We start from the raw sequence: 23,086 nt of genomic DNA, 5'->3' as shown, positions 1-23,086 counted from the left end.
AGAGCCAAAAAGAGATAAAGGATGCAATTAATGAAGTAAAGGCCTCAATTCAAAGCACATACAACCTATTAGACCACATGAGAACAGAATCTTGCTCTTAGAAGATGATCATTCCAAAAATGAACGCATAGTTTCTAATCTAGAAAAAAATATCCAACAGCAGGAATTTGACATTGAAGAAATATGGGCCCATTTTAAGAGAGCTAAACTAAGAATAATTGGAATAGAGGAGGGAAAAGAAAGTGAAACCAAAGGGATCAACAATCTCTTCAAGGAAGTAATAGCAGAAAATTTTCCAAACATAGAGCAAGAGGTTGATACACAGATCCAGGAAACTTATAGAACTCCCTTTAGACAGGATTGGAGTCAAGAGGATCCCCACGCCACATAATTGTCAAAATAACCAATGTGGAAGCCAAGCAGAGAATCTTAAAGGCAACAAAAACAAAGGGCCAAGTGACATTCAGAGGCAAACCAATTAGAATCACTCCAGACTTCCCAAACCAAGTCATGAGAGCCAGAAGGGCTTGGAGTAACATATTCCAAACTCTGAAAGAAAACAACTTCCAGCCAAAAATTTTCTACCCAGCAAAACTTTCTATCAAATTAGATGGAGAAATAAGAAGCTTCCATGACAAACAGAAACTGAAGGAATTTATGTCTTCAAAACCAGCGCTAGAGAAAATACTCAAAGATATTAACTACAAAGAAGAAATAGGTAACACACACCAGAACCAGAGAAACAAGAGTTTCCATCCAACAGACAACTAAGATTGGTTATCTGTGGAGATTCATTATTTATGTTAGTCTTTTACCTATCTCTAAATTGTATTGTTTGCTTTTATTGTTGTTAATTTTTAGGATTTCTAGTTGGAATATTAATATACCTTCAGATACAGCATTTGGAAATTTTTTTATCCAATTCTATTAGTAACTTTTAACTCTGTTTACATTGTCTTGGATATACAATATTTTTTTTATTTTTTAGGGAGTTTGTATACTCTTCTGTTGCTTGTGCCATTGAAATCATATCCAAGAAATCACTGCCAATTTCAATGTTGTGAGGTTTTATGACCCAGATTTTCTTCTAAAAGTTTATAGTATTAAGATTTATATTTAGGTCTTTTATCTATTTTGAGTTAATACTTGTATATGGGATTAGGTAAGGGTCCAATTTTATTCTTTTCCATGTAATTATTATTTTTCAACAATATTTAGTTAAAAAATTATTATTTCCACCACCAAATGTTCGTGGAAACCTTGTCAAAAATAACTTGACAATATATGGAAGAATTTATCTCTAGGCTTTTATTTAACTCCAATGGTTTATATATCTGCCTTTAGAACAGTACTACACTGTTTCAATTATTGTAGCTTTATACGGTTTGAAATCAGAAAATATATATCTTCTAGCTTTGTTCTTTTTCAAGATCGTTTTGGGTATCTAGAATCCATATTCCATATTAGGATAGATTTTTTTCTGAAAAATAAATATATAAATATATGATAGTTTCACCTAAAAAAATAGAAAAAAAATATTCTCTGGTAAGAAAGCAAAAAGAAATATTGAAATGTTATCTTTAAGTTATCAAAAGCTTGGTATCAGACAAATGAAACTGTTATGTGAGATTATCATTTTTAATTTTGGATAAATTGCTATAATACTAGATGTCAACCACTAAGCCAAGCATGGGAAGAAGGGATGGGGAGAGAATGGGGTGGGGATAGGGTGGGGGCTTACTGGGTGATGTGTGCATGTATGTCTACAAAAGTTTGTATCCCACTATGATGTATAAATACAGTGCACCAATAAAAAAAATTAAAAAAAATAAAAATAAAAATAAAATTTCTTTTTTTTTTTTTTTTTGGCAGGTATGGGGATGGAGCCCAGTGGCATTCGACCTCCAAGCTATACCTCCTGCCCTATTTTTTTTATTCTTTATTTTGAAACAGGGTCTCACTACGTTGAGGAGGGCCTAGGTAGCTGAGGCTGTCCTTGAACCTTGGAAGCTGTGATCCTCCCATCTCAGCCTCCCAAACACTTAAATAAATAAAGTTGCTGATAAAAAAACAAAGTGGAACGCAGGGCGTGGTGGTGCAAGCTTGTAATCCCAGCACTTGGGAGGCAGAGACAGGAGGATCGCGCAGGTTCGAAGCCAGCCGCACAGGTTCAAAGCCAATCGCGCGCGCTGGCTTAGGAGACCCTGTTTCTAAATAAAAATGTAAAAATAGGTCTGGGAGTGTAGCCCGGAGATAGAAGGGCTTCCAGGAACCCCAGTACCACCAAAAAAAAAGAAAAAAAAAAGTGAAGTCAGAGTGGTGGCTCATGGCTATAATCCCAGTATTTAGGAGGCTGAGACAGGAGGATCACAGGTTCCAGGTCTGCCTCAGCTACTTAGTGAGGCCCTCTGCAACTTATTCAGACCTTATTTCAAAATAAAGAATAAAAAAATAGGCCTGGGGGTGTATAAAGCTCAGAGGTAGAATGCCCCTGGGTATAATCCCCAGTATGGCCAAAAAAAAAAAAAGATAAAAATAAACTCAGCATGGTGGCACACATCAATATTCCCAGTACTTGGGAGGCTGAGACTGGAGGATCACAGGTTCAGGACTGCTTCAACATGTAATGAGATTCTCATTAACCTAGTGAGACCTTGTTTTAAAAAAAAAAAAAATTTTAAACAAATTAAAAAGTAAAAAAATAAGCCTGGTGAAAAGTAAAAAAAATAGACTCAGAAGTAAAATGTTCCTGAGTTCAATCCCCAGTATTATACATACACATACACATACACATAACAATGATGATGATGATGATGATGATGATGATGGGGATGTGGCTTAGAGGTAGAATGGTCTTGGTTTCAATCCCAGTACAAAAAAAAGGGAGCTCCAGAATTGGGGTGTATGTTTGACCTCTTCCCCATCTGCCTGCTTCATGTTTTCTTCTGAATGTTCATTTTCAAACACATTCCTGGAAAGAGTACACACATAAATGCTTTTCCCTCCTCTGTACAGGATATATTACTTCCTATTTGCCATGCGTGCCACTAAAAAAGTCTCTTTACAATTACTGCTGTTAACATTTTCTAAAATGTCTAAACCAAACCAAAGCCTGGAAATTCTGACTGGTATCTAGGTCCTGACTTTCCGAACAGTAACTAAAGGTCACATGGGGTGGAAAGTGGCCTGTGGGTAACACAGAATGCACACATGCACGCGAACAGGATATGTTGGTAATCTGGCTTCCTGAGAGACCTGGTGAGTTGTGAGAGTTCTCATCAACACCCTGGGGGAAGATGAAAAAACCTTAAATTGGGAAATGCTGGATTGTAAGAAAATGTTCACTCTTAAAATATTAGATTCTAGCTAACACAGACTGGAAGGTAGACCTTTCCTTCCTCCACATTTTACTTGTTTAGAAATACAAAACAAATACAAAAAATAAAGAGAGTAGCTGAGAAGGCTTCTTCACTGAGTGGAAGCTGGTGTTTGAGTATGGCTCATGTCATGTCTCAAGCCCAGAAAGATGAAGAGTGTGGTTTTGGTGTCTAACCAGCTTTGACTGCACCCTGGCATTCTGTTTCTTCCCCTAGAGAACTCTGCTCTGTGAGAGGAAAGAAGCCAGCCTCACATCTTAAAACCAACAGCCAGGATAAAAATAAAGCCCTGGGTGGTTTAGTGACCAAGGTCATATGGGGTGTTAATGGTCTAAGTAAGGGCCAGCGTACCTTGAGAACTTACACACACACACACACACACACACACACACACACACACACACACACACACACACACCTTTGCCCTAGGATCTAGCAGTTGTCTAGGCAAGCAGCCCAAGTCCTTGTCTATTTGACCTGCTCCTTATAGCATACATCACATTATCACTACCTGAAAGCCCAAGTCCTAGCAAGGTGTAGTGGAGCACACCTGTAATCCCAGTACTTGGGAGGCTGAGACAGGAGGATCGCAGGTTCGAGGACAGCCTCAGCAAGTAGTGAGTCTCATCAATCTAGTGAGACCCTCTTCCTAAATAAATAAATAAATAAAAAATCTTGTACTATATTAAGATGCATGACTACAATACACCAATAAAAAAAGAATAATAAAATGGGGCTGGAGATGTAGCTTGGATGTTAAACGCCCCTGGGTTCAATCCCCACTACCACACACCAAAAAGAAAGAGAGAGAGAGAGAGAGAGAGAGAGAGAGAGAGAGAGAGAAAGGAAGGAAGAAAACAAACATAAGTCCTGGTGCTAACTTCTGACAGCAATCTCTCCAAGACTATACATACATACATACATACATACATACATACATACATACATTCATAAATATATATATATATAAATATATATATATATATATATATTTTTTTTTTTTTTTGGTACTGGGGATTGTTGGTACGGGGGGGGGGGCATTCTACTTTAGAGCTATACCCTCAGCCCAATGTGTGTGTGTGTGTGTGTGTGTGTGTGTGTTTACTGGGGAATAAACCCAGTGACATTCTACCTCCAAGGTCCATCCCAGCCTCATTTGATTTTTATTTTGAAACAGGGTCTGGCTAGGCTGATGAGAGTTTTACTACTTGCTGAGGCTGTCCTGGAACCTGCAGTCCTCTGTCTCAGCCTCTCAAGTACTGGGATTACAAGCATGGGCCACAACGACAGGCTTCACCAACCTATTTCTTATGGCCTATAAAAAAAAAAGCCAATCTGGAGCTGCTTCTTTCAGAAGGAGATGCTCTGGAATCTTGTCATTGTTTGTTGCTAAACCTCAGTTCATAGAAACACTTTCAAAAGCATCCAGAGTGAAAGAGTGTAACATGAGGCTCACACTACAAAACTGCTTTACAAAAGTAAGGAATAAATGAGGTAAAAGTCACTCACAGCAACCCCCAGAACTATACGATGCCCACCATACAGATAGGAAATCGTTATATCCATGAGGCCAAAAAAGTAAGCTTTCTCTGCCATAATAATATGAGACAATGAACTAATTGGTTATCAGATAAACATTCACCCACTAGCACAAAAATAAAACTCTACCATTTTATTTATTTATTTATTTATTTATTTATTTATTTTGGTGGTACTGGGGTTCCTGGAAACTGGGCTACATTCCCAGACCTATTTTTTTAATACTCTTTTTTATTTGGAAACAGGGTCTTTTAAACTACCATGGCTGGCTTCCAACCGGCGCAATCCCCGTCTCCGCCTCCCAAGTGCAGGGATTACAAGTGTGCGCTCTACCATTTTAGATTAAATCACTGCCTATGCTATCCAGAGAAAACCAGGTCCAAAGTGTTTTCTTTCTTCTTCTTCTTTTTTTTTTTTTTTTTTTTTTTTGTGGTACTGGGGTTCCTGGAAGCCCTTCTACCTCCGGGCTACACTCCCAGCCCTATCTTATATTTTTTATTTATTTGGAAACAGGGTCTCTTACCTGTGCAATCCTCCTGTCTCCGCCACTCACGCGGGGGGGGGGGGGGGGGATTATAAGCGTGAGCCACCAAACCTGGCTCCAAAGTGTTTTCTAACCTTCATAATGGCACTACCTCTGGAATTAGAAATTTAAAGGCTCATGATACAAGTTGAAGAATTAAATTTCAGCTGGGGGGGTGATGGCGTCATCTCTTTGAACCTCTATTACCACAAATCTAGAAATTAACACTACAATTACTACCTAGAAACTCCATTAAAACCCAGCTTTCAAGCTGGGTGTGGTACTAAAAACAAAACGAAACAAACAAAAACAGCTTTCAAGCCCAGCCTGGTGGCACACACTTGCAATCCCAGTACTTGGGAGGCTGAGACAGGAGGATCAGTTTGCAGCCAGCCTCAGCTACTTAGTGAGGCCGCAGCAATTTAGTGAGACCTTGTTTCAAAATAAAGAATAAAAAATAGAGCTGGGCCGAGCATGGTGGCGCACGCTTGTAATCCCTGAACTTGGGAGGCTGAGACAGGAGGATCACACAGGTTCGAAGCCAGCCTCAGCTACTTAGTGAGGCTCTCAGCAACTTAGACCCTGTTTCCAAATAAAATATAAAATGGGTCTGGGAGTATAGCCCACAAGTAGAAAGCCTCTGGGTTCCACCCCCAGTACCACCAAAAAAAAAAAAATAGAGCTGGGGGTGTAGCTTACAAGTAGAATACCCGCTGTGTTCCGTTCTCAGTAACACACACACACACACACACACACACACACACACACACACACACACACGTCACGAACTTTCTCTGCCTCAGAGGGTCTCAAATTAATCTACAATGCCCTGATTTAGCAAAGTTTCAAAATGTTTCCTCATTGAAACCTAAAGATTAAATCTTTCAGAATGATTGGTTTATTAGATGTTTAATTTTTTTCTGGGGGGGGCCGGTCTGGGGATGGAACCCAGGGGCATTTGACCTCCAAGCTACACCCCCTGCCCTATTTTTTATTCTTTATTTTGAAACCGGGTCTCATTGAGTTGCAGAGGGCCTCACTAAGTAGCTGAGGCTGTCCACGAACCACGATCCTCTGGTCTCAGCCTCCCGAATGCTGGGATTACATGGGTGCGTCACTACGCCCAGCTTAGATGTTTAACTTTTTCTGAACTCGCCATTTCTCTAATTTTCTGGTGTGCTATTCTCTAACTGAGCTATAGAAAAAAAAAAAAATATATATATATATATAACTGAGCTGACCCAAGAAATTAGAATGCCAGTTCTCCAATCAGATCCTAAAATAAAATAGGTGTGAATTACTCTTTTGATTTCCTAGGTTAATGAGTATTAAACATTTCCAAAATAAATCTTGTACTCTACATAAACATGCAGGAAAAGCTAAGAAATTATGTGTTTTTTCTCTAGATGGCAAAAAAAATATATCATTTACCTGTATTTAAAAATTTTTTGGCCAGGCGTGGTGGTGCATGCTTGTAATCCCTGCGCTTGGGAGGCGGAGACAGGAGGATTGCGCTGGTTCGGAGCCAGCCTTGCTGGCTTAAGAGACCCTGTTTCCAAATAAAAATATAAAATAGGTCTGGGAGTATAGCCTGGAGGTAGAAGCTTTTCCAGGAACCCCAGTACCACCAAAAAAAAAAAAAAAAAAAAAAAAAATTTTTTTTTGAGCCAGGTGTGGTGGTGCACACTTGTAATCCCAGTGTTCGGGAGGCTGAGACAGGAGGATCTCAGTTTGAAGACAGCCTCAGCTACTTAGTGAGGCCCTCCGCAACTTAGTGAGACCCTGTTTCAAAATAAAGAATAAAAAATAGGGCAGAGGGTATAGCTCTGAAGTCAAATACCTCTGGGTTCCATCTCCAGAGCCCCCCCAATAAAATTTTTTCTGAAGTCGGGCATGTTGGTGCATGCCTGTAATCACAGAAGATCAGTTTGTAGATGGCCTCAGCTACTACTTAATGAGGACCTTTGCAACTCAGTAAGGCCCTGTTTCAAAAACAAAAAATAAAAATAGGGCTGGAAGTGTAGCTTGGAGGTAGACCCTGGGTTCCATCCCCAGTACTGCAAAAAATTAAAAAATAAATAAAAATTTCTTGAGCAAGGTGTAGTGGCACACACACTTTGTAATCCCAGTACTTGGGAAGCTGAGAAAGGAGGATAATGGCTCCTGGCTAGCCTCAGCTACTTAGGCCCACTCAACTTAGTGAGACCTTGTCTTAAAAACAAAGAATAAGGCCGGGCATGGTGGTGCACACTTGTAATCCCAGCATTTGGGAGGCTGAGACTGAAGGATCATGGTTAGTAGACAGCCTCCGCTACTTAGTTAAGCCCATTGCAAACTAGTGAGAACCGGTTTCAAAATAAAGAAAAATAGGGCTGAAGGTGTAGCTCAGAGGTAGAATGGCCATGGGTTCCATCCCCAGTACCACAAAAAAAAAGAAAAATATAGGGCTGGGGGTATAACTCAAAGGTAGAATGCCCCTGGGTTCAATCTCTAGCATCACAAAAAATAATAATAAATTTTTCTTTACAGCTGGGTATAGTGGTGCACTCCTGTAATCCCAGTACTTGGGAGGCTGAAACTGGAAAGTAACAAGTTTGAGGTCCTTAATAACTTAGTTAAGACCCTGTTTCAAAATAAGAAACTGGGCACAGTGGCACACACCTGTAATCCCAGTTCTAGGGAGGCTAAGACAGGAGGATGGCAGGTTCGAGGACAGTTTCAACAACACAGTGAGACTCTAAACAACCTATCAAGACCCTGTTTCTAAATAACAAAAAGGGCTGGAGTGTAGTTCAGATGTAGAATGCCCTTAGATTCAATCCCTAGTACCACAACAAACAAACAAAATAATAAATTAGGGATAGGAGTATAGATCTGGTGTAGAACACTCCTGACTTTAATCCTGAGTACCACATACACACAAATGTTTTTACAAGATTCATGTGTTGGCTTTGTAAAATTTTTAAAGCAATAAAAATTTTTAAATGAGAAGGGAAAAAAAGAGCTTTTCCCTACTTAATCCAAGCACTAGCAATTTCCTTCAACAACTAAGACATAAAGAGACGCTATGTTTGAGTTCAAAATATCTGAAGCTTCGTCTAAGAGTGGCCCTAAACTTTTTCAATCAGTACACTATAAGGAAAAAATTTCAGAAACCTCCAGCCCACCAAGCTTAATGAATAGTGCTACTTTCACTGAATTAACAATTCAGACATGACATATAAACAACAAGAAAGCAGAGAAATGATTATTTCCAGAATGCAGAAATATATCACAGGAAACTGGTCCACTGACCTGCTCCCACACATAGCGTAGCACCAACCCAGAACATGTTACCAGTAGAAGGCTCAGCCTCCTCTCCACCACTCTAATAGTCTCGTGTTATCCATCCACACACCACAGAATCAGGTGCCCTGCAAAACTTCTGCTGTTGTACACCTTCTCTGTCTTTGCACATGGAATCTCTTTCCTTCTGAATTCCATTTCCTTTCCTTCAACCCATGCCTCTGCCAGGTATGGACCAAAGGCCATTCTCTGTATTGCACAGTGCCTAATTTATACTCCTCTCACAGCATTCACCATAAAACAGTCGAGCCTTACTGTTCATTCACTGTGTCTGTTAACTCACTTAACTCCCTAAAACTTAATCGCAACCCCCCAATCCATATTGTGCTTTTGGGGTCATTCTTGGACATGCACAAAGCAGCAAAAAACTTGACTCCCCTAACAAACATGTATTTAGCTAAGATCAGAAAGGGCAACTCTTTGCCCTCATCTTGCAGGTCACACTGTAAATAAATATCCTTTTTGTGATGTACTTAGTGCCACACTTTTCACATTTTTGTGGTTTTCACTGATGATTTTGCTGTTTAAAAGGGCTCCCAGGTGGGCGTGGTAGGGCACTCTTGTAATCCCAGCATTCAGGAGGCAGGAGACTGGGGAATCAGGATCGAGGTTCACAGACAGGCTCAGCTACTTAGCAAGACCTTCTGCAACTCAGTGAGACCCTGTTTCAAAAAATAAAAAGACTAAAAAATAGGACTGGAGGTGTAGCTCGGAGGTGTAATGCCCCTAGGTTCCATCCCCAGTACCGAAAAAAAAAAAAAAAAAAAAAAAAAGCTCCCAAGTGGGAGGCTGAAACAGGAGGATCTCTGGTTCAAGGACAGTCTCAGCAATTTAGTGAGGCTCTCAGCAACCTTGTGAGACTCCAAATAAAAAAATAAAATCAGTTTAGGGAATGTAGCTCAAGGAAGAATGCCTCTGGGTTCAATTACTAGTACCACAAAATAAAGAAATAAGCAAATAAATAGGCTCCCAAACATAGTGCTGAAGTGCTGGCTAGCGTTCCTAAATGATGAAGGCTGTAACACACACGTATTTATTAAATAAGCTTTATTCAGATGTGAGTGATAATGCTCTCAGGTCAAACTTTTTTTTTTTTTTTTTTTTTGGTACTGGGGATTGAACCCAGAGGCACTCTACCTCTTAGCTACACCCCCAGCCCTATTATTATTTTTTTTTTTTGGTAGTACTGGGGTTCCTGGAAGCCCTTCTACCTCCGGGGTACACTCCCACGGGCTACACTCCCAAACCTATTTTATATTTTTGTTTGGAAACAGGGTCTCGTAAGCCAGCACGGCTGGCTTCGAAACTACGCGATCCTCCTGTCTCCGCCTCCCAAGCACGGGGATTACAAGCGTGTGCCACCATGCCCGGCCCAGCCCTATTTTTATTCTTTATTTTGAAATAGGGTCTCACTAAATTGCGGAGGGCTTCACAAGTTGCTAAGGCTGGCCGGGAACCTATTATCCTCCTGTCTCAGCCTCCCAAGTATGGGATTACAGCACCCAGCTGTAAAAATGATTTCTGGATATAACTAATATGCTTAATTAACTCAGTGACTACCATCAACAATCCACTTGCTGAGCAGTATTCTCCTTTGGTCTGATTTCAAAGAGAGATAAAGCATAACAACTGGCACATCCACAAATAAACAATGCTCAGATCTGGCAACACTTTTTTTGAGTGACCTAGCTAGCAAAAGGAAAGAGTTCAAATGTGAATCACAATAGGATGTAACTTGCATTTGAGGTTGGCAATTTTACCCTAGGCTGGATGTTCAACCCAAACCGCATCTCAAGGCTGAAAACCAACAACCCACAATCTCCTACAACCAACCATTCAGAGATCCAAAGTCTGTGTGTGGCAGAAAGAGCACCAACTAGCTAGGACATAACATTACAAGAACCACATGAACCCAGACTTCCTGTTTATTTATGGATCTGAATATTAGGAGTTTGTGACAGATAGTCTCGAGGAGTTGTTAAAGATGCAATTCTGATTAATCAATCAGGCACATGCCTATAAATCCCAGCTACTCAGGGAGACTGAGGCAGGAGAATCACCAGTTTGAGGCCAGCCTGGGCAAGGACCTTGTCTCAAAATAAAAGTTAAAGCTGGCATCATGGTACATGTCAGTAATCCTAAAAACCTATTTCAAATCAGGTATGACGACACACACCTGTAATCCCAGTACTTGGGAGGCTGAGAGGTAGCTTGCAAGTTTGAGAACAGTCTCAGCAATATAGAGAGACTCGGCAACCTAACAAGACCCTGTTTCAAAGTTAAAAAAGAAAAAAAAAGGATGGGGGTGTAACTGAGAGGTAGAATGCACTCAAGTTCAATCTTCAGTATCAAAAAAAAAAAAAAAAAAAAAAAAAGCCAGGCGTGGTGGCATGCTTGTAATCCCAGCACTTGGGAGGCTGAGACAGGAGGATCGATGGCAGCCTCAGCTACTAGTTAGTAAGGCCCTTTGCAACTCAGTGAGACCCTGTTTTCAAGTATAGAATAAAAAATAGGGAGGGGGGTGTAGCTCAGAAATAAAATGCCCCTGGGTTTCATCCTCAGTGCCGCAAAAAAATAAAAATAAAAAATTTTTAAATAAAAAAATTTTTTTTCAAAATAAAAAGGTCACCCGGGCATGGTAACTCACTAGTAATCCCAATACTTGGGAGTACAAGCTGAGACAGGTAGATCGTAAATTCAGGAACAGCCTCAGATACTTAGTGAGGCTCTCCAAAACTTAGTGAGACCGTTTCAAAATGAAGAATAAAAAATAGGGCTGGGGGCATAGCTCAGAGGTAGTTTGCCCCTGGGTTCAATCTCCAGTACTACAAAACATTAAAAAAAAAAAAAAAAAGAAAAAGAAAAAGCTGGGTTCAGCCGGGCATGGTGGTGCATGCTTATAATCCTAGGACTTGGGAGGCTGAGATAGGAGGATTGTGCAGGTTTGCAGCCAGCCTCAGCTACTTAGTGAGGCTCTCGGCAACTTAGTGAGACCCTGTTTCCAAATAAAATATAAAATAGGTCTAGGAGTGTAGCCAGAGAAGGCTCCTGGGTTTCACCCCCAGTGCCACGAAAAAATTAAAAAAATAATAAAAAAAAGTATCCTTATTTCAGTGAAAGTGGTGACAGTTTTGTAAATTAATTTCTTTCTTTCTTTCTTTCTTTCTTTCTCTCTCTCTCTCTCTCTCTCTCTCTCTCTCTCTCTCTCTCTCTCTCTCTCTCTCTCTTCTTTTTGCAGGTCTGGGGATGGAACCCAGAGGCATTCGACCTCAGAGCTACAGTCCCTGCCCTATTTTTTATTCTTTATTTTGAAACCAAGTCTCACTGAGTTGCAGAAGGCCTCACTAAGTAGCTGAGGCTGTCCACGAACCGCGATCCTTTGGTCTCAGCCTCCTGAATGCTGGGATTACAAGCGTGCACCACCATGCCCGGCGTAAAGTAAATTTCAAAGGAAACCGTTTTTGAGTTATAGCTCAGAGTTAGAGTGCATCTTGGTTCAAATCCCAGCACCAAAAAAAAAAAAAAAAAATTTGACACAGTAAAAAAAAAAAAATTAAGCTGAGTGTGATGGTGTGTGCCTGTAATCGCAGTACTTGAAAGGCTGAAACAGAATGATTTCATGTTCAAGACCAGTTCAACAACCTAATGAGACCCTGTTTCAAAATGCATGGTGGCCCACACTTGTAATCTCAGCATTTAGGAGGCTGAAAGAGGAAGATTGTGGTTCGTGGATAAACCTCAGCTACTTAGTGAGGTCCTCTGAAACTCAGTGAGACCCTGTTTCCAAATAAAGAATTCAAGCCAGGCATGGTGGCACACGCTTGTAATCCTAGCATTTGGGAGGCAACTTAATGAGACTGTTTCAAAATAAAGGATAAAAAACAGGGCTGGGGTGCAGCTCAGAGACAGATGCCCTTGGTTTCCATTCCCAGTACCACAATAAAGAAAGAAAAAGGAAGGAAGGGAGGGAGGGAGGGAAGGAGGAAATTGGGTTGTGGGTATAGCTTGGAGGCAGAATGCCCCTGGGTTCAATCTCCAGTGTCACAATAAATAGAAAGAAGGAAGAAACGAACAACTACACAACTTTGTACATACTGAGTAGCTAGGAAACACAGAAAGGACCAAGGCATGTGCCACCCGCAGCTAGGCAAGGTGCCTCAGGGCTGCATAGCTGTACAAAGCACAATGACCTTTTTTTTTTTTTTTTTTTTTGTGTGTGTGTGGTACTGGGGATAGAACCCAGAGCTTTCTACCTCCAAGCTACACTCCCAGACCTATTTTATATTTTATTTGAAAACAAGGTCTCACTAAGTTGCTGAGAACCTTAGTCGCTGAGGCTGACTTTATTTTTTTTTATTTTTTTAAATTTATCTTTATTGGTGTATTGTAATCATACATCACAATGGAATATAAGACTTGAGAGGATATACAAGCACACATCATCCAATTAGCCCTCATCCAGCCCCCATCCCATTCCCTCCCCCTCCCTCAATCCCATGCTTGTTTGGTGACTAACTTTGATACATATGTTTATGTACGTCCTGCTTTTTAAAGAGGCTCCATCCTACCCTATTCCATACCCTCTGATTGGTCACCTTAATTGCTTCACTATAGGGCCCTTTCTATAGCTCGACCACTTCCTGTTGCCCCTTTCCTCCTAGTTTTGCTGATTAGGGGAAGCATCTGGTTTTAATTTTCTGTGATATTTCTCTGTGCATGCCGTGTTGCAAATACTGATCCCACTCTTGACGGCCCCAGTTGTGGCCTGGCTACCCGGTGGACTGATCCAGACCTCGCTGGCTCAAGCAGCGGCCTTGCCTCATGAGAGACCCCGGTTCTGGCCTCACTGGCCCCGACACAGGCCTAACCCCTCAGCTGGCTCCGATCCCGGCCTCAAAGGCCCCAGCTCCGGCCTTCCTCACAGCAGGCTCCGATGCTAGCCGATGGCCCTGGCATCGGCCTAACCCCTCAGCAGGCTCCAATCCCGGCCTCGGAGGCCTCAATAACGGCCTTGCCTCACAGAAGGCTCCGAGCCAGCCAGTGGCCCTGGCACCAGCCTAACCTCTCAGCAGGCTCTGATCCCGGCCTCGGAGGCCCCAGCACTGGCCTAACCCCTCTGCGGGCTCTGATCCCGGCCTCAGAGGCCTCAATAGCGGCCTTGCCTCACAGAAGGCTCAGATGCCGGCCAGTGGCACCGGCACCGGCCTAACCTCTCAGCAGGCTCTGATCCCGGCCTCGGAGGTCCCAGCACTGGCCTTGCCTCGCAGCAGGCTCCGATCCCGGCCTTACTGGCCCCAGCACTGGCCTAACCCCTCGGCAGGCTCCGATCCCGGACTCGGAGGCCTCAATAATGGCCTTGCCTCATGGAAGGCTCCAATGCTGGCCGTTGGCCCCAGCACTGGCCTAACCCCTTGGCAGGCTCCGATCCTGGCCTCGGAGGGCCCAGCACCGGCCTTGCCTCACGGCGGGCTCCAATCCCGGCCTCGCTGGCTCCAGCACCAGCCTAACCCCTCAGCAGGCTCCGATGCCGGCCAGTGGCACCGGCACCGGCCTAACCTCTCAGCAGGCTCTGATCCCGGCCTCGGAGGTCCCAGCACCGGCCTTGCCTCGCAGCAGGCTCCAATCCCGGCCTTGCTGGCCCCAGCACTGGCCTAACCCCTCGGCAGGCTCCGATCCCGGACTCGGAGGCCTCAATAATGGCCTTGCCCCATGGAAGACTCCGATGCTGGCCGTTGGCCCCAGCACCGGCCTAACCGCTTGGCAGGCTCCGATCCTGGCCTCGGAGGGCCCAGCACCGGCCTTGCCTCACGGCGGGCTCCAATCCCGGCCTCGCTGGCTCCAGCACCAGCCTAACCCCTCAGCAGGCTCCAATCCCGGCCTCAGAGGTCTCAATAGCGGCCTTGCCTCACAGAAGGCTCCGATGCCGGCCAGTGACACCGGCACCAGCCTAACCTCTCAGCAGGCTCTGATCCCGGCCTCGGAGGTCCCAGCACCGGCCTTGCCTCGCGGCAGGCTCCGATCCCGGCCTTGCTGGCCCCAGCACTGGCCTAACCCCTAGGCAGGCTCCGATCCCGGACTCGGAGGCCTCAATAATGGCCTTGCCTCATGGAAGGCTCCGATGCTGGCCGTTGGCCCCAGCACCGGCCTAACCCCTTGGCAGGCTCCGATCCTGGCCTCAGAGGGCCCAGCACCAGCCTTGCCTCACGGCGGGCTCCAATCCCGGCCTCGCTGGCTCCAGCACCAGCCTAACCCCTCAGCAGGCTCCGATCCCGGCCTCAGAGGCCTCAATAGCGGCCTTGCCTCACAGAAGGCTCCGATGCCGGCCAGTGGCACCGGCACCGGCCTAACCTCTCAGCAGGCTCTGATCCCGGCCTCGGAGGTCCCAGCACTGGCCTTGCCTCGCGGCAGGCTCCGATCCCGGCCTTGCTGGCCCCAGCACCGGCCTAACCCCTCGGCAGGCTCCGATCCCGGACTCGGAGGCCTCAATAATGGCCTTGCCTCATGGAAGGCTCCGATGCTGGCCCTTGGCCCCAGCACCGGCCTAACCCCTTGGCAGGCTCCGATCCTGGCCTCGGAGGGCCCAGCACCGGCCTTGCCTCACGGCGGACTCCAATCCCGGCCTCGTTGTCTCCAGCACCAGCCTAACCCCTCGGCAGGCTCCGATCCCGGCCTCAGAGGCCTCAATAGCGGCCTTGTGAGGCTGACTTTAAATGAAACTGTGATCCTCCTGTCTGAGCCTCCAAAGTACTGGGATTACAAGGGTACACAGTGACTTTCTTTCCTTTTTTTTTTTTGCAGTACTGGAAATGGAACCCAGGGGTATTTTACCTCCAAACTACACATCCAGTCCTATTTTTTAGTCTTTATAGTTTTTGAAACAGGGTCTCACTGAGTTGCAAAGAACCTCACTAGGTAGCTGAGGCTATTCGTGAACCATGGTCCTCTGGTCTCCACCTCCCGAATACTGGGATTACAAGTGTGCGCCACCATGCCCGGCCCCATAGTGAATTTTAAGAGCACATGTGTCACATTACAGCAGAACTGTGTGTCCAACTGTTAATTTACAAAATAGACCACAGCAGGCTCAGTTGGCATGCTTGTAATCACAGTATTTGGGAGGAGGCTCTCAGTTCAAGGCCAGCCTTGGCAATTTAGTGAAACCCTGTTGCAAAATAAAAAATAAAGTAGGGTTCTGTGAGTTTGTTTCAGAGATAGGACACCCCCAAGCTCAATCTTCTACTACAAGAGGAAAACAAAGGAAGCTGCATATTATTATATACAGTATAATCCCATTTTCTATTTTTTTTGTTAATTAAAAAAAAAAAAGCTGGGCATGGTGGTGCATGCTTGTAATCCCTGCATTTGGGAGACTGAGACTGGAGGATCTGGGTTCTCAGACAGCCTCAGCCACTTAGTGAGGTCCTTTGCAACTCAGTGAGACTCTGTTTCAAAATAAAGACTAGCCGGGCGTGGTGGCGCACGCTTGTAATCCCAGCATTCGGGAGGCTGAGACCTGGAGGATCCCGGTTTGCGGACAGCCTCAGCTACTTAGGGAGGCCCTCTGCAACTCAGTGAGACCCGGTTTCAAAATAAAGAATAAAAAGTGGGCAGGGGGTTTAGCTCGGAGGTCAAATGCCCCTGGGTTCCATCCCCAGACCCGCAAAATAAAATAAAATAAAATAAAATAAAATAAAGACTAAAAAAGTTGGGCTGGGGATATAGCTTGGAGGTAGAATGCCCATTGTTTCCATCCTCAGTACTAAAAAAAAAAAAGTATTTTGAGCCGGGAGTGCTGGTGCACACTTGTAATCTCAGCATTCGGGAGGTTGAGACCTGAGGATCACGGTTCACAGACAGCCTCAACTACTTACTTAGTCAGGCCCTTCACAAATCAGTAAGACCCTGTTTCAAAAATAAAAAAAGACTAAAAAATAGGTCTAGAGATGTAACTTGGAGGTAAAAAGTATTTCGAGCTAAGCATGATAGCACACTTACAATACAGTACTTGAGAGGCTGAGACAGGAGGATTGCAGGTTCGCAGCCAGCCTCAGCTACTTAGTGAGGCCTTTACAACTTGATGAGACCCTATTTCAAAATAAGGAATAAAGAATAGAGCTAGGGGTATAGCTTGAAGGTAGAATGCCCTTGGGTTCAATCTCTAGTACCAAAAAAAAAAGAAAAAAAATGTATTTCAAGGCTGGGGATATATATATAGCTGAGTGATATAGCACTTACCTAGTATACAGAAAGCCCTGAGTTTTATTTCCAGTACCAAAAGAAAATAAAATGTGAGCCAGGCGTGGTAGCCATGCTTGTAATCCCAGTACTTGGGAGGCTGAGACAAGAGGATTGCGCAGGTTTGAAGCCAGCCTCAGCAACGCAGGCTCTCAGCAACTTAATGAGATCCTGTTTCCAAATAAAATATTAAAAAATAGGTCTGGGAGTGTAGCCCGGAGGTAGAAAGTCCCTGGGTTCCATCCCCAGTATCACAAAAAAAAAAAAAAAAAAAAAGGGAAAGAAAAGAAAAGAAAATGTGTATTTCATGTTTCTACAGACATTTGTGTACACATATAGACTCATAAATGCTTAACAAAATGTCTGAAAGACTATCAACCAAATACTTTACAGTGGCTGAGTATGGTGGTATATGCCTGTAATCCCAGTACTTGGAAGAAAGATACAGAAGGACTGCAGGTCCAAAAACAGTTTCAGCAACTTAGACTCTCAGCAACCTATTAAGACCCTGTTTCAAATTAAAAAATAAAAGCCAGGCATGGTGGCACACACCTATAATCTCAGTAATAGGGAGCCTGAGACAGAAGGTTCAAGGACAGCCTCAGGAAGTACTGAGACTCTCATCAACCTAGAGACACCCTGTTTGAAAACAGAAATAAAATAGGACTGGGGAGCCAGGAGACTGCTTTTTTTTCCTTCAGTACTGGGAATGGAAACCAAGGGCATTCTATCTCTGAGCTACATCCCCAGCCCTATATTTATTCTTTATTTTGAAACAGGGTCTCACTGAGTTGTAGAGGGCCTCACTAAGTAGCTGAGGCTGGCTACAAACCCAGATCCTCCTGCCTCAGCCTCCCAAGTACTGGGATTAAAAGCGTGCTCAGCAACGCTGTAGTGGCTTTTGTAATGATAATCCTTCCTAAAGTCACTTGTTTTTTCCTTCCTTGTCCTATTTTCCCACTAAACCCAATCTGAGAACATTTTCAGACCTTTGTAAGACCAGGGTAAGAACTAGACCAGCCAAGTATACACACACACACACACACACACACACACACACACACACACACGTATATTTTATTTCTGGTACTAGGGGTGGAATCCAGGGACTTTTCTACCTTCGGGCTATACTCCCAGACCTATCTATTTTATATATATATATATTTTTTTTTTGCGGGCCTGGGGATGGAACCAGGGGCATTCGACTTCCAAACAACACCCTCTGCCCTGTTTTTTTATTCTTTATTTTGAGACAGGGTCTCACTAAGTTATGGAGGGCCTCACTGAGTAGCTGAAGTTGTCCGTGACCACGATCCTCCAGTCTCAGCCTCCCGAATGCTGGAATTACAAGCATGTGCCACCATGCCCGGCTTATACTTTATTTATTATATATATATATATATATTTTTTTTTTTTAATTTTTTTGGTGGTACTGGGGTTCCTGGAAACCCTTCTACCTCCGGGCTACATTCCCAGACCTATTTTATATTTTTATTTGGATCCTCCTGTCACAGCCTCCCAAGTGTGGGGATTACAAGCGCGTGCCACCTCGCCCGGCCTTATACTTTATTTTGAAACAGGTTCTCCCTAAGTTGCAGAGGGCCTCACTAAGTATCTGAGGCTGGGCACAAACTTGTGATCCTCCTGTATCAGCCTCCCAAGTACTGGGATTATGAGCTACCACGCCTGGCTCTTTTTTGGTTGTTTAATCCTTGTATACCTAATGCCTATTTCTCATCAACCTGTGTATTCCTAAAAACAGAAAAAGCAGGAAGCTGACTGGGGCCTTAGAAAGCAAGTAAAAACAGCATGTGGTTTCCTTACTGGAAAAAAAAAAAAAAAAAAGACAGTTGTGTCAGGGCCAGGAACAATAGTGTACACTTATTTTCCCTTTATTTGGAGGCTGAAACAAGAAGATTGCTAAATTCAAGGCCAGCATGATCAACTTAGCAAGAGCTTGTCTCAAAGTTTTATAAAGTTAGTCAGGTATGGTGGCAAATACCTATAATTCCAATACTTAGAAGGCTAAGGCAGGAGAATCAGAGGTTCAAAATCAGCCTCAATAATTTAGTGAGGCCCTAAGAAACTTCCCTGAACTCTGTCTCAACATAAAAAAAAAAGCCAGGTGTAGCCGGGCATGGTGGCGCACGCTTGTAATCCCCGCACTTAGAAGGCGGAGACAGGAGGATCACGCTGGTTCGAAGCCAGCCTGGCTGGCTTAAGACACCCTGTTTCGAAATAAAAATATAAAAATGGGTTTGGGAATGTAGCCCGGAGGTAGAAGGGCTTCCAAGAACCCCAGTACCACCAAAATAAATAAATAAATTAATTAATTAATTAATTTAAAAAGCCAAGTGTGGTGGCACAAGGTTGTAATCCCTGTACTTGGGAGGCTGAGACAGAAGGATTGCAGGTTTGAGGACAGTCTCATCAAGTAGTGAAACTCGAATCAACCTAGTGAGACCCTGTTTCAAAATAAAATTAAAATTGAACTGGGCGTATAGCTCGAAAGGAGAATGCTTCTGAGTTCAAACCCCAGTACCACAAAATTAAAAATAAAAATATAGGAAAAGTTGGGCATGTGGCTCAGAGGTAGAATGCCCTAGGTTCAACCTCTGGTAGCAAAAAATTTAAAAGGGCTGGGATGTAGTTCAATGGTAGAGTACCCTTGAAATCAATATCTAGTACCAGATATACACAAAAAGCCATATGCCGCGCTTGGAGGCGAAGACAGGAGGATCATGCAGGTTCAAAGCCAGCCTTGCTGGCTTTAAGAGACCCTGTTTCCAAATAAAAATATAAAATAGGCCTGGGAGTGTAGCCCAGAGAAGAGTTCCATCCCCAGTAGCAAAAAAAAAAAAAAAAAAAAAAAAAAAAAAAAAAAAAAGGCCATAAGCCACAGCAATTTATTAAGACATTCAGCAACTTGTTGAGACTATTTCAAAATTTAAAAAAGGTAAAAAAGGGCTGTAGGTATAGCTAAGAGGTCAAATGCCCTTAGGTTTAATCCTTGGTACAAAAAGAAAAAAAAAGTCATAAGACTATAAACTTTTTTTGGGGGGGCAGTCTTGAAGATCAAATACAAACATTGAGCTGGGCGTGGTGGTGCATGCTTGTAACCCCAGCATTTGGGAAGCTGAGATTGGAGGATCGTGGTTCACAGGTAGCCTCAGCTACTTAGTGAGGCCATTTGCAACTCAGTGAGACCCTGTTTCAAAGTAAAGAATAAAAAAAATGAGCTGGGGGTGTAGCTCGGAAATAGAATGCCCCTGTGTTCTATCCCCAGTACTGAAAAAAAAAAAAGTATTGACTATACTAGGCAAATGATCTAACATTAAGTTACAGCCTTAGCCCCAAACTACAGACCTCTTCCTCAGGTGTTGAAGCACTATAAATAAAACCCAAACTCATAGATGTAAATTTTAAATGTACTAAAGGAAAAAGTTCTTCCCAAATGATGCACAGACTAAAAAAACATAAATAGTGCCTTGCACAGTGGCACATGCCTGTAATCCCAGCTATTCAGGAGATTGAAGCAGAAGGATCACAAGTCTGAGGCCAGCTTGTACAATTTGGTGAGACCCTCATCTCAATTAAAAAAAAAAAAAAAGCCAGATGTGGCCGCACATACCTGTAATCTGTAATCCCAGTACTTGAGAGGCTGAAACAGGAGGATCACAAGTTTGAGGTTAGCCTCAACAATTTACCAAGGCCCTCAGCAACCTAGTGAAACCCTGTTTCAAAATCAAAATGAGAAAATTGGTCTCCAAATCAAAATAAGAAAAGGACTGGGTTCAATTCCCATTACCATAAAATAAATAAATAAAAATTAATTAATTAAAAGGACAGGATATTTAATTCAGTGGTAAAGTGCTTCTGGGTACAACTCCAAGTAAAACACAAAAATGTATATATAACTTTGTAAATAGTTCAGAAAACAAACTGCCATATTTTATTCTATATATCTCTGCAATTATTTGAGTTTTTATTTCATTTATTTATTTAATTATTCATTCATTTACTTTTTCAGTACTGAGGATTGAACCCATTGGTGTTCTACTACTGGGTTACATATACAGCCCTTTTTCTCTCTCCCTCCCCCCTCTTTCTTTCTTTCTTTCTTTCTCTCCTTCCTTCCTTCTTTCTTTTTTGTAGTACTGGGAGGGTGGAACCCAGGGGCTTTCTAACACTGGGTTACACAGACCTATTTTATAATTTATTTGGAAACAGGGTCTCACTAAGTTGCTGAGAGCCTAAGTATCTGATGCTGGCTTCGAACCTGTGCAATCCTCCTGTCTCGGCCTCCCAAGCCTTTTTCTTTTTTTGAGGCAGGGCCTTGCTAAATTGCCCGGTCTGTTCTCAAATTTCCAATCCTCTTGCCTCAGCTTCCCAAGAACTGGGATTACAGGCATGTAATACCATACCTGGAACCATTAAAAATTTTACTTGGAATATACATATATATTATTTGAATTACTAAAAGTAAAATAATTAATAAAAGTAATGGGTCTAATGACAGCCAATGCCAAAAAAAGCTTTCCCTGAAATGAACACAATAAAAACTCTATATACACATTGCTTTTCTGTGGGGAGAGGGGCTGGGGATCAAACCAAGGGCCTTAAGCCCTTAAATAAATAAATTAATTAATTAACTCATCTCTTATCCAAATATGCTTCCATTTTGAAACTGTAATATCTAAACTAGGAGAAAGAAGCTATAAGGAATTTTACCACAGCAACAGCAGTCCAAAGTACCTTGACATTATTGCTATAAACATAAAAAGAGAGCCCCATGCACACCAAGGAATATAGGAAATTGGTAGTTTAATTTATAAATAAGCATACTGCCAGGTATGGTAGCACATGCCTGTTAAGACGAATATTTGGAAAGCTATGACAGAGGATCACAGATTCGAGCCAGCCTCAACAACTTACCCTCAAAAACTTAAGTAAAACCCTGTTTCAAAACAATAAATAAAAAGGACTAGGGGTGTAGCTCAGAAGTGAACTGCCCCTAGGTTCAATTCCTAGTACCAAATAAATAAATCAATGAATGAATAAATAAATAAATAAATAAAGATAAAGAATTACTGATGAAGAAAAAAAAAACTTCCAGACAAGTGTCATAAGAGAATACCTCGATAAGAGGCTGATCACAAACCAGATAGACCAACCTACCAATGCCCTTTTTTTTTTTTTGGTGGTACTGGGGTTGGAACCCAGGGGCATTCTACCTCTGAGCTAAACCCTCAGCCCTATTTTTTTCTTTGTTTTGAAACAGTCTCACAGAGTTGCAAAGGGCCTCACTAAGTAGCTAAGGCTATCTGTAAACCGCGATCCTCTTGTCTCAACCTCCCAAATGCTGGGATTACAGCGTGCACCACCACGCCCGGCTCCAATGTTCTTTTAGTTCATTTTCTAAACATAAGGTCAACCAAGAGGAATAAAACTAAGTACAAAATCAGTCAAGTGCAGTGGTGCATGCTGAGGTAGGAGAATCTCAAGTTTGAGGCTAGCCAGGCAGGATAACTTAGGAAGACCCTACCTCAAAATAAAAAGGGCTAGAGAGGTAACTCAACATTAGTGGTACCCTGAAGCCCAATATCACTCTCACACACACACACACACACACACACACACACACACACAGACACACACACAAATTTAAGTACAAAATTGCAAAAATTCTAACATATTATATTGGTAATGTACAACCAAAAATAGCAAAATTCTAACTTTACTAAATTCTACAGTGCCACACAGTGGTGAAAGAGGGAAAAATATAATAAAGTACCTATAAGCGAAAAGAGGAAAGCAGGGAGCTGTAAAATGGTTCGCGATCATCTGTACAAACACCAAGTGGTTTGAGTCTGGTATGGTGGTAGAGGAGGATGGCAGGTTCAAGAAGAGCCTCAGCAAGTACTGAGAGACTCTCATCAACCTAATGAGACCCACTTTCAAAATAAAAATAAAATAGGGCTAGGGGTATAGCTCGGAGGAAGAATGCCCCTGGGTTCAATCCCCAGAACCAAAAAACCAAACAAACCAAAACACCAAGTGGTAGAAA

General features: G+C 42.8%; 1 protein-coding gene across 1 annotated transcript in view; it reads right to left on the bottom strand.

Annotated features, from left to right (window-relative positions):
- Positions 1-23,086, bottom strand: part of SMG6 (SMG6 nonsense mediated mRNA decay factor) — a gene marked incomplete at its 3' end in the record, with an annotated part of 299,777 nt that overhangs the window by 252,756 nt on the left and 23,935 nt on the right. The window lies entirely within an intron of this gene.

Source organism: Muscardinus avellanarius, assembly GCF_963383645.1.
Source record: "Muscardinus avellanarius genome assembly, chromosome: 16".
Classification (NCBI taxonomy): domain Eukaryota; kingdom Metazoa; phylum Chordata; class Mammalia; order Rodentia; family Gliridae; genus Muscardinus; species Muscardinus avellanarius.
The sequence above is the reverse complement of the archived record's forward strand: the minus strand, read 5'-3'. Positions and strand labels throughout refer to the sequence as shown.